Here is a 10422-nt window from a genome sequence, read left to right as displayed (position 1 = left end):
CTCCTATTTAGATGCTCTGACCCATTTTGCGTGCTTTGGACCATCGTCGAAGTCATCACACCAACTTGCAACATTTTGGTACCCTCTTCTTAGTTGTCTAAGTGAACATTATGGCATGTATAGGCTAAAATGTGTTTTGTTTGAATTTTGATATGTATACTTCCAGCCATGCGAATATGGCTTAAATATTAAGTTTGAATTTGGTTATGTTTAATCATGGTATTATTCATCTTGGTTATAATGTTTAATATTAAAAATGCATGATATAAAAATATATATATATATATATAAGCTTGAGCGCTGATAATGTTAGAAATATCGAATTTATGTTTGGAGTGGTTCGATTGTGATACATTTATATAAGTGAACAATTGTAATTTGACTATTGTATTTGATCTTAGTATTTTAATTTGAGATAGCGTAATGAGTCATCTGGTTATGTTGGAACATAACATCAAATCTTTTAATACGGTTGTTATATGTCGTTAACTTATGTGATGGTTTAAAGTACCTAATGAAATGACTATGATAGAAGTAGATGCATGAAAATTTATGAAAAAGTATTTGGTTCGGTAACATCTCGTAACTTATTCCAGCGATGGAAACAGGTTAGGGGTGTTACATTTTATTGGTATCAGAGCTACGGTTTAGTAGGTTCTAGGACTACCGTAGTGCGTATGAGTCTAGATATACATGCCATAATGCTATTAAATGATAGTGTGATGACTTCTGATGGTTGAAATTATGGTTTTGATTAGTAAATGGAATCCCCTCTGGAAAGAGCATTAGCGGATGATGTGGAGAGTGTAGCTCTTGCTCCCACGCAAGGGACAGTGCCTCTTGAACCTCAACCTTCTGCGAGTAATCAAAATGATGGGGCTAAGCAAGCCTTCTTTACCATGATGAATGAGTGGGTTGCACAATATGCTCGAACAAACCCGGTTGCTCAACCATTTCCAAATTTAAGTAATCCTCCTCCGGTGCCTATAATACCAGTAGCTACTGATCCTTTGAGGTTGAGTAAACCTCCTGTTGATTTGATAAAGAAGCGCGGGGCCGAGGAATTTCGAGCCACAGCTACTGATGACGTTGAAAGGGCTGAGTTTTGGCTTGATAATACTATCCGTGTTTTCGATGAGCTGTCTTGCACACCTGATGAGTGTCTAAAATGTGCAATATCCTTATTACGAGATTCAGCCTACTATTGGTGGATAACCCTGATTTCGATTGTTCCAAAAGAACGAGTTACTTGAGACTTTTTTCAGACGGAGTTTCGTAAGAAGTATATTAGTCAACGATTCATCGATAAAAAACGCAAAGAATTTCTGGAGCTTAAACAAGGCCGTTTGACGGTATCCAAATATGAACGTGAGTTTGTAAGACTCAGTCGTTATGCCCAGGAGTGTGTAGCTGATGAAATTGGCATGTGTAAAAGATTTGAAGAGGGGTTGAATGAAGATTTAAAACGGCTGGTGGGTATTTTAGAAATAAAGCTAGAGACAGCAGGAATTTCTATTAAGGAACGACCATCAACGGACTCTCGAGCTACTTCGGTTGCTAGTGTGGGCAACAATCGGCAAGAAAAACCTAAATGTCAACAGTGTGGAAGATGACATGTAGGTGAATGTTGGGGTAAGTCTATTAACAGAGCCTGCTATAGATGCGGTTTGCGAGATCATTTCGTTCGAGATTGCACGAAACCTGATGAGAAAAATAAGGTACAAGGTGCGAGATCGAGTGGTACAACGATTAGAGGTAGACCACCGAGAAATACTGGAGGTAGGGGTGGTAGTCAGAGAGGTACCTTCGATACAGCTGTTCAATCAGAGACTCGTGCTCCTGCCAGAGCTTATGCCATTCGTGCACGAGAGGAGGCATCTTCCCCTGATGTTATCACTGGTACATTCACTCTCTATGATACTAGTGTACTTGCTTTAATTGATCCTAGTTCAACTCATTCTTACGTATGTGAAACATTAACGTTCAGCAAGACTCTACCTGTTGAGTCTATTGAATTTGTGATAAGAGTGTCAAACCCTTTGGGTCGGTATGTGTTAGTTGATAAAGTATGTAAGAGATGTTCATTAATAATTAAAGATTTCTATTTCCCAGTGGATTTGATGTTATTACCATTCAACGAATTCGATATTATTCTCAGAATGGACTGGTTAACTGAACATGATGCTTTGGTAAATTGTAAGCGAAAGACCATAGACTTGCGATGTTCAAGTGGTGAAATGATTCGAATTGAGTCTAGTGATTTGAAGGGGTTACCAGCAGTGATATCTTCTGTGTTAGCTCAGAAATATGTGAGAAAGGGTTATGAAGCTTATCTTGCATATGTACTAGATAGCAAAGTATCAGAACGAAAGTTTGAGACTATGCCTATAGTTTGTGAGTATCCAGAAGTGTTTCCTGAGGAATTACCGGGATTGCCACCTGTTAGAGAAGTAGAGTTCGGCATAGAATTGGTTCCAGGTACGACACCTATTTCGATCGCTCCTTATCGTATGGCACCAACCGAGTTAAAGGAATTGAAAGCTCAATTACAAGAATTGACTGACAGAGGTTTTGCGCGACCTAGCTTTTCACCATGGGGTGCTCAAGTACTGTTCGTGAAAAAGAAAGACGAAACTATGCGAATGTGTATTGATTATCATCAGTTCAACAAAATGATGATAAAGAATAAATATCCGTTGCCACGGATAGATGACTTATTTGACCAGTTGAAAGGAGCTTCGGTGTTTTTGAAGATTGATTTGCGATCTGGTTATTATCAGTTGCGAGTTAGAGATTCTGACGTTCCTAAGACCGCTTTCAGAACGAGATATGGACACTATGAGTTTTTAGTGATGCCGTTTGGGCTCACTAATGCCCCAGCGGTTTTCATGGATTTGATGAATCGGATATTCAGACAGTATTTAGATAGATTTGTAGTGGTGTTCATAGATGATATTCTGATTTATTTTCACAATGAGTCCGAGCACGCCGAACACTTGAGGTTAGTACTTTAGATTTTACGAGATAATCAGTTGTATGCAAAATTCAGTAAATGTAAATTCTGGTTAAAGGAAGTCAGCTTTCTAGGGCATGTTGTATCCGCTTCGGGTATTAGAGTTGATCCGAACAAAATTTTAGCCATTCTTGATTGGAAACCTCCGAGGAATGTTTCTGAAGTTAGGAGCTTTTTGAGACTTGCCGGTTACTACAGACGATTTGTAAAGGGTTTCTCGATGATAGCCACACCGATGATGAAACTACTTCAAAAAGATTTTAAGTTTGAATGGTCAGAAAAATGTCAGAAAAGTTTTGACCGATTGAAAACCTGTTTAACTGAAGCTCCAGTACTAGTACAGCCAGAATCCGGTAAAGAGTTTGTTATTTACAGTGATGCATCCTTACTTGGGCTGGGTTGTGTGTTAATGCAAGAAGGTCGAGTTGTGGCTTACGCGTCGAGGCAATTAAAGACGCATGAGAAAAACTATCCGACCCATGATCTTGAATTAGCGGCCATTGTATTCATTTTGAAAATATGGCGACACTACTTGTTTGGAGAGAGGTGTCATGTTTATTCGGACCACAAAAGCCTCAAATATTTGATGACTCAAAGAGATTTGAATCTGTGACAAAGACGTTGGCTTGAGTTGTTGAAAGATTATGAGTTCGTCATTGATTATCACTCGGGAAAGGCTAACGTGGTTGCCGATGCTTTAAGTCATAAATCGCTGTTTGCTTTGAGAGTGATGAATGTTCACCTATCCGTTTCATCCGATAATGTGTTAGTAGCAGAATTAAAGGCCAAACCATTATTGATTCATCAAATACTTGAATCCCAGAAAGTCGACGATGAATTGGTTGCTAAACGAGCTGAATGTGTTTCAAATGTGGAATCAAAGTTTCAGATTGACGACAATGATTGCTTGACGTTCAAGAGTCGATTATGTGTTCCAAGAAATTCGGAACTTATTTCGATGATGTGAGGTTCATAGTAGTTGAATGTGTGACAGCCCAAAACTGACCCTAGTCGAGAAGTGGTTTCGGGACTGCTAAACTGAGTCTTATAAATAATTAAAAGTTATATTCTGTGTTTATGATGTGAGTAAATGCATGTGTGAAAGTTTCATGCATTAATTTGATCATCTTTATGTGAATTTATTAATATGGACTTATATGAAACTTTGTTGGAAAGTGAGAGGTTAATTTTACAATGGTCTAATAGTACATGCATTGAAAGGAGTGGTTTTGCATGTCAATTTACCCATGATAAACATGGTGGCCGGCCAAGGAAAGAATATGCTCCACTAATTCAAAAATTAAAATAATTTTGTATTAACAAATGATTTAATAATTGAAATTAAAGGAATTATAGAATTAAAGGAAATAATATAATGAGAAGTGGGAGGAGAAACCAAAGTGTTTCATCTTTACTTCTCCATTGCCGAAACTAGAAGAAAGAAAGAAGAAAAACTCTTGTTGAATTTCGGCTAAGGTGTTTTGATACAAAAAGGTATGTTTTATGCCACTCTTGAAAATGTATGCATAATTTGGAGGATTGGTTTAAATTTTACTTGAATCTTGGATTGAAATTAGGTTATTTATGAGGGTTGAATTTCGGCCTAGGAGCTTAAAATTTTTAGTAGAAGTTTTGATGACATTAGATGGATAGTTAGGTTGGATGTGTTAAATTGTTAATTGTTTTAGCTTGAAAGTTAAGGTTAATATGGTTTATGGGATTGCCGAATCTAATTTAGGGAGAAAGAAATATATGTATTCGGTTATGCTATTGATTCTTGGGGAAATAATGTTTAATGTATTTTTGTTTATGTTTTATAAAAGCACTAGTAATTGAATTTGAGAAATTTTAACTTGTTGATGGGAGGTGTTGAACGTGATATTCGGATGTGTTTCAAGGAATGATATTAGGGTAACTAGAGTCTAAGAACTTTCGGTCAAGGACTATTGTGTGAGCAAATTCGGTATAAAGGTTTAAATGTTAATTGCATTGTATTTAATGTTTAAAGAATAGGTAGTAGCTAATTAAAGTTAAGAAGGCTAGAATTTCTTTTAAGGGAGTGTGACCTTAATTTGAACAAAATAGAATCGGCCTTAAGCTTGACTAAATGGTTCGGTTATTATTAGCTTAGAAGAAACCTATATGAAATTGTTGTATTAGGTCATAATATATAATTACATATGAAGGCTAAGTTTAAGTAGTAAGGCCGAATAGGTTATAAATTAATTATAGACGGTTCATATACATAGGAGTATGTAGGTATTTGTGTGTGCGGCATTGATGATAAATGGTGAATTGGTAATAATCTACTTGGGACAGCAGTAGTAAGGTGGTTTTCGAAAATCGCCATAATTTGTAGGAGTTGAATTAGAAGCTGAGTGAATTATGTCATTAAAGCTTCAAGGGTCTATTTTCTTACAAAAGAAACTATAGAAACAAAAGAGTTACCGATCTAGAGATATTTGAAGTATTGTGGGGCTGAGTCAAAATGACTGCTGGATTCCCTGTTCTGTTTTTAGAAAATCATTATAAATTGTACAAAAATGATTATAAGATAAAATTTATATGCTTAGACTCCTTAATGAGTCTAGTTTCAAATGAGATTAAATACAACACATTTGGAATTCTGAAAAGTGAGAAATTGGATTCGTAGTGAAGAGTGGTCAGAATAGTCAAACAGTGAAATAGGGGAAACTTTAAGAAAAATCTGGTATTGATTGGCCAAGCCTAAAATTCTGAAAATTTTATGGATGGAAGATATACGAGTGTATATTCAGGGAAAATTAACGGCAAGTGATTTGGAGTTTAGTAGCTCCAGTTATAAGTAATTTAGTAACTACTGCTCAGGAAAACAGCTCGTAGTGAATATGTGATTTTGTTGTAAACATTAATGAAAGTTTGCCGATGAATTATTTATTGATTATTATAAAGCTTACTATAATCTATGTGTGTGAAAGTCGGATCAATATATATATTATTCTGAAAGTAATACTTGAATAGTCGATTAATGACTATTTTAAATTTTGTTGAACTTAAGCTCAAGAGCAAAGGGGAACTAGATCCGATAAAGGGAAGGAAAAAGTAATTGAATAGCCGTTGAAGTCGTTCGACGACATTTGAGGTAAGTCTTCGAGTAATGACCCTACTTGAATTATATTGAAATGAATAGTCATACTATGACGGATAGTCGAATGTGCTTAGAGACTATCTTATAAAGCCAATTGAAATCGTGCTCTTTGTGTGTGGCTACTGAGCCGAAATTTGAAAGGTTTAATAAATGTTTTGTGTTTGAGCCTTAGTAACGAAGAAATGATATGGATGTGTTATGATTATTGATATATGTGTGCATGAGCATTGGATTATATCCGGGCTAAGACCCGAAGGCAATTATGCGAGTTGATATATCCGGGCTATGGCCCGAAGGCAATTATGCGAGATGATATATCCGGGCTAAGACCCGAAGGCAATTATGCGAGTTGATATATCCGGGCTAAGACCCGAAGGCAATTATGCGAGTTGATATATCCGGGCTATGACCCGAAGGCAATTATGCGAGATGATATATCCGGGCTAAGACCCGAAGGCAATTATGCGAGTTGATATGTCCGGGTTAAGACCCGAAGGAAAATGTGTTTGCGGCTGTATTCGGTTAAATACCGAAGAAACTTGGGTTTGAATGTGAGCGTTTTGTGCTGTAACTAATTTAATAAATATGCTTGACCAACCCGAATGATAAGGTATGTTTGCATGTGCATTGGAAAAGTCGATTCGTTTTAAATAGTATTCGTGCGATCGGCTAACGAATTTTCGGCTTTTAGAAAGGTTGATACCTTGTGTATATATGTTGATGAAGTGTGAAGTAAGTATGATTATGAGAATGTGTGTTAATAAAGTGATTTAGTTAGCTATGTGAATGTAATACTGTAGTCAAAGCCGATTTCATTACTTGAGACTTACTAAGCTTAAAATGCTTACCCGGTTGCTTTGGCTCTCTGTTTTATAGATTTTGTTCGTCAGCTATCGGATTCGGGATCAGCGAAGTCGAAGTCATCTACACTATCAAAGATCTTTTGGTACTCTTTTAGATGAACTCTGGATATGACATGTATAGGACTACCCCCTTTTGTTTAAGTTCTTATTGTGATGTATGTGTGTAAAGCCATGCGAAAATGGCTCATAGAAGTGGAGTACGGCATTAGACCATTTGTGTTTATGTATGTATATATGGTTTCACGATGTGACTATGGTTTGAAATGGAAGTGTTGGGCTAATGATCAGCCATTGGAATGGCTAAATATGATCACATGTGGACCTATGTATGGAAAAACCCTAGTTGGTCCATGGTAACCACAAAATAGGTAAAGTTTACCTTGAAAACAGATGCTGATAGCAACAGTGGTGTAGATTTTAAAAATCACAAAAATTCGTAGGAGTGGAATTAAATAGTGAATAAATTATGTAATCGAACCTTGATGAACCTACTTTCATATGGAAGTAACGAAACAATCATATGAACAGTACAGTAATAGATATTCGGGTTCTTGTGGAACGGGGCCAGAACAGTTTCTGGATTCTCTGTTCCGCCTTTGGAAATTCACTATAAATTGACCAGAGATAATTAGGGGTCATACCATATATGCATGGTTTCCTATCTGAGTCTAGTTTCCATAGAAACAAACGGCATCCGTATTGAAGCTCTGTGCAGAGAGATATCCAAGTCGTAATGGGAAGAGGTCAGTGTAGTCGACCCCTGTAACATGGGAGACTTTGACTAATAAACTGTACTAATTGGCCTGACCAAAAATTTTAGAAAAAAATTCGTAGGTGGGGACATGAGTCTAGTTTCAGGGAAAAATCACAAAATTGATTTTCGAGTTGTGAAACTCAAGATATGATTTTTGAAGCGACTAGTACTCAGACTGGGCAGTGTCTGGAAAAAAAAATTTTTAAAAGTCTGTCAACACCTCGTATTCGACTCCGGTGACGGTCTCGGGTTCGGGGTGTTACAGAATGTCAGTCCACCCGGGTAGTACAAAAATGTACAACAATCTGAAACGTCAATTTTGGTGGCCTGGTATGAAACGAGACATTTCTGACTTTGTTTCAAAGTGTCTGATATGTCAACAAGTGAAAGCAAACATCAAGTGCCTTCGGGATTACTTCAGCCTATCATGATACCCGAATCGAAATGAGATCGAGTCACGATGGATTTTGTATTTGGTTTACCATTGACACAGAGTAAGAAAGACTCAATCTGGGTTATTGTTGATAGATTGATGAAATCTGCTCATTTTATCCCAGCCCGTACGAATTTCTCGCTCGATAAATTGGCAGAATTATATGTCTCCTAAATTGTTCTATTACATGGAGTACCTATTTCTATTGTGTCGGATAGAGACCTGAGATTCACATCGCGATTTTGGAAGAAATTGCAAGAAGCATTGGGTACCAAGTTGCATTTTAGCACCGCTTTTCATCCCCAGACCGATGGTCAATCTGAGCGGATAATTCAGATACTTGAGGATATGTTGAGATGTTGTATTCTAGAGTTTTGTCGTTCATGGGAAAGATATTTGCCTTTGATTGAATTCGCTTACAACAATAGTTTTCAATCAAGCATTAAGATGGCACCTTACGAGGCTTTGTACGGTCGTAAATTCCGTACACCGTTGTTTTGGACCGAACTTAGTGAAAGTAAAATCTTCGGGGTTGATTTGATTAAAGATGCTGAGCAGAAAGTAAAAGTGATCCGTGAAAGTCTGAAAGCAGCTTCAGATCGTTAGAAGTCGTATGCGGATTTAAAAAGAAAAGACATCGAATATCAGGTTGGAGACAAAGTGTTTCTTAAAGTATCACCTTGGAAAAAAATACTCAGATTTGGCCGTAAGGGCAAATTGAGTCCGAGATTCATCGGGCCGTATGAAATATCTGAACGAATTGGGCCGGTTGCATATAGATTGATTTTACCCCCTGAACTTGAAAAGATTCACAACATTTTTCATGTGTCAATGCTTCGACGTTATAGATCCGACCCATCACACGTAATTAATCCATCAGAGGTCAAAATTCAATCTGATTTGAGTTATGAAGAAGAACCGGTTCGTATTTTAGCTCGTGAAGCAAAAGAACTACGAAATAAGAAAATCTCATTAGTGAAGGTACTGTGGCTTAAACATAGGGTCGAAGAAGCTACTTGGGAACTCGAAGACACTGTGAAGAATCGATATCCTAACTTATTCGCTGGTAAGATTTTTGGGGACAAAAATTCCTTATGTGCGGGAGAGTTGTGACAACCCTAATTAGACCCTAGTCGGAATGTGGTTTCGGGACCACAAAACCGAGTCATAGAAAATTATTTTAATTTTAATTGCATATATTTATGTGTGATAGTGTATGTATGAAAAATTAAATGTTTTAAATTAGTCTTAGGAATGTAAATTTTTCTTGAAAGGACTTAGTTGAGAAATTGAGAAAAGATGATAGGTAATTTGTAAGGATCCAATAACAATAAGGTGAGAAAGCTTGGGTTTGCATGTCAATTTACCCTTAATGCATGTAGTGGCCGGCCATGAAATGATGTTACTCCACTAAGTCTAATTAAATACATTTTAATATGGTAAATGATAAAATAAAATTAATTAAAAAAAAGGAAGGTAAGAGAGTGTTCATCGTCTCCTTGCAAAAGCCGAAACTAAAGTGAGGGAGGAAAGAAAATTTTTGAAGGCATTCAGCCAACTTAGGGGTTGATTAAGGTAAGATTTCATGCTATTTTCATTAAATTTTATGAGAATTTAGTTCATAGTTAAGTTCATATTCCAACCCATATGTTGATTTTCTTTATTTAGTGACAAAATATACATACGGTTACTATGGTTAGATGTTAAGAGATAGTGTTGAGGCTTAGGATGGATATATTAGAAGGTGAAGAATGAACTAGCTAATGGACATATGTGTTTTTGAATAATAGCATGAATAGATGAGGAGTTTTGTTAGTTAGAAATATTTGGTCAATTTGATATGTGGTAAAAAAAATTAAGTGTTAAATGAAATGAAATGAAAATGATATTATATTGGAGTATGTATATTCGACCATATGAGTAAATACATAGATGATGTTAAATTTGATTATGTATAATCGGCCATATAGGGTACACATTTGTGATATTATCTTTAATTCTCTATAATTGATCAAATGGGTGATATTGGCTTATACGGTTGAATTTGATTCATGAATATATACATTGAAGTGAAATATATCATAGGCTATGTTATTTTGGAAGTAAGAATGCAATCGGCCTTGAGACACTTTATAAGTATTAGTTAAGGTTTTAATGTTTTGAACAATAATGGTTGTAAGATGAAGTGAAAATCAGTAAAATATATATGTGAGTAATTAGCAAGATATGTGT

This window comes from Gossypium hirsutum, chromosome A04, assembly GCF_007990345.1.
Source record: "Gossypium hirsutum isolate 1008001.06 chromosome A04, Gossypium_hirsutum_v2.1, whole genome shotgun sequence".
NCBI classification, from domain to species: domain Eukaryota; kingdom Viridiplantae; phylum Streptophyta; class Magnoliopsida; order Malvales; family Malvaceae; genus Gossypium; species Gossypium hirsutum.
Note: the sequence above shows the minus strand (reverse complement) of the source record.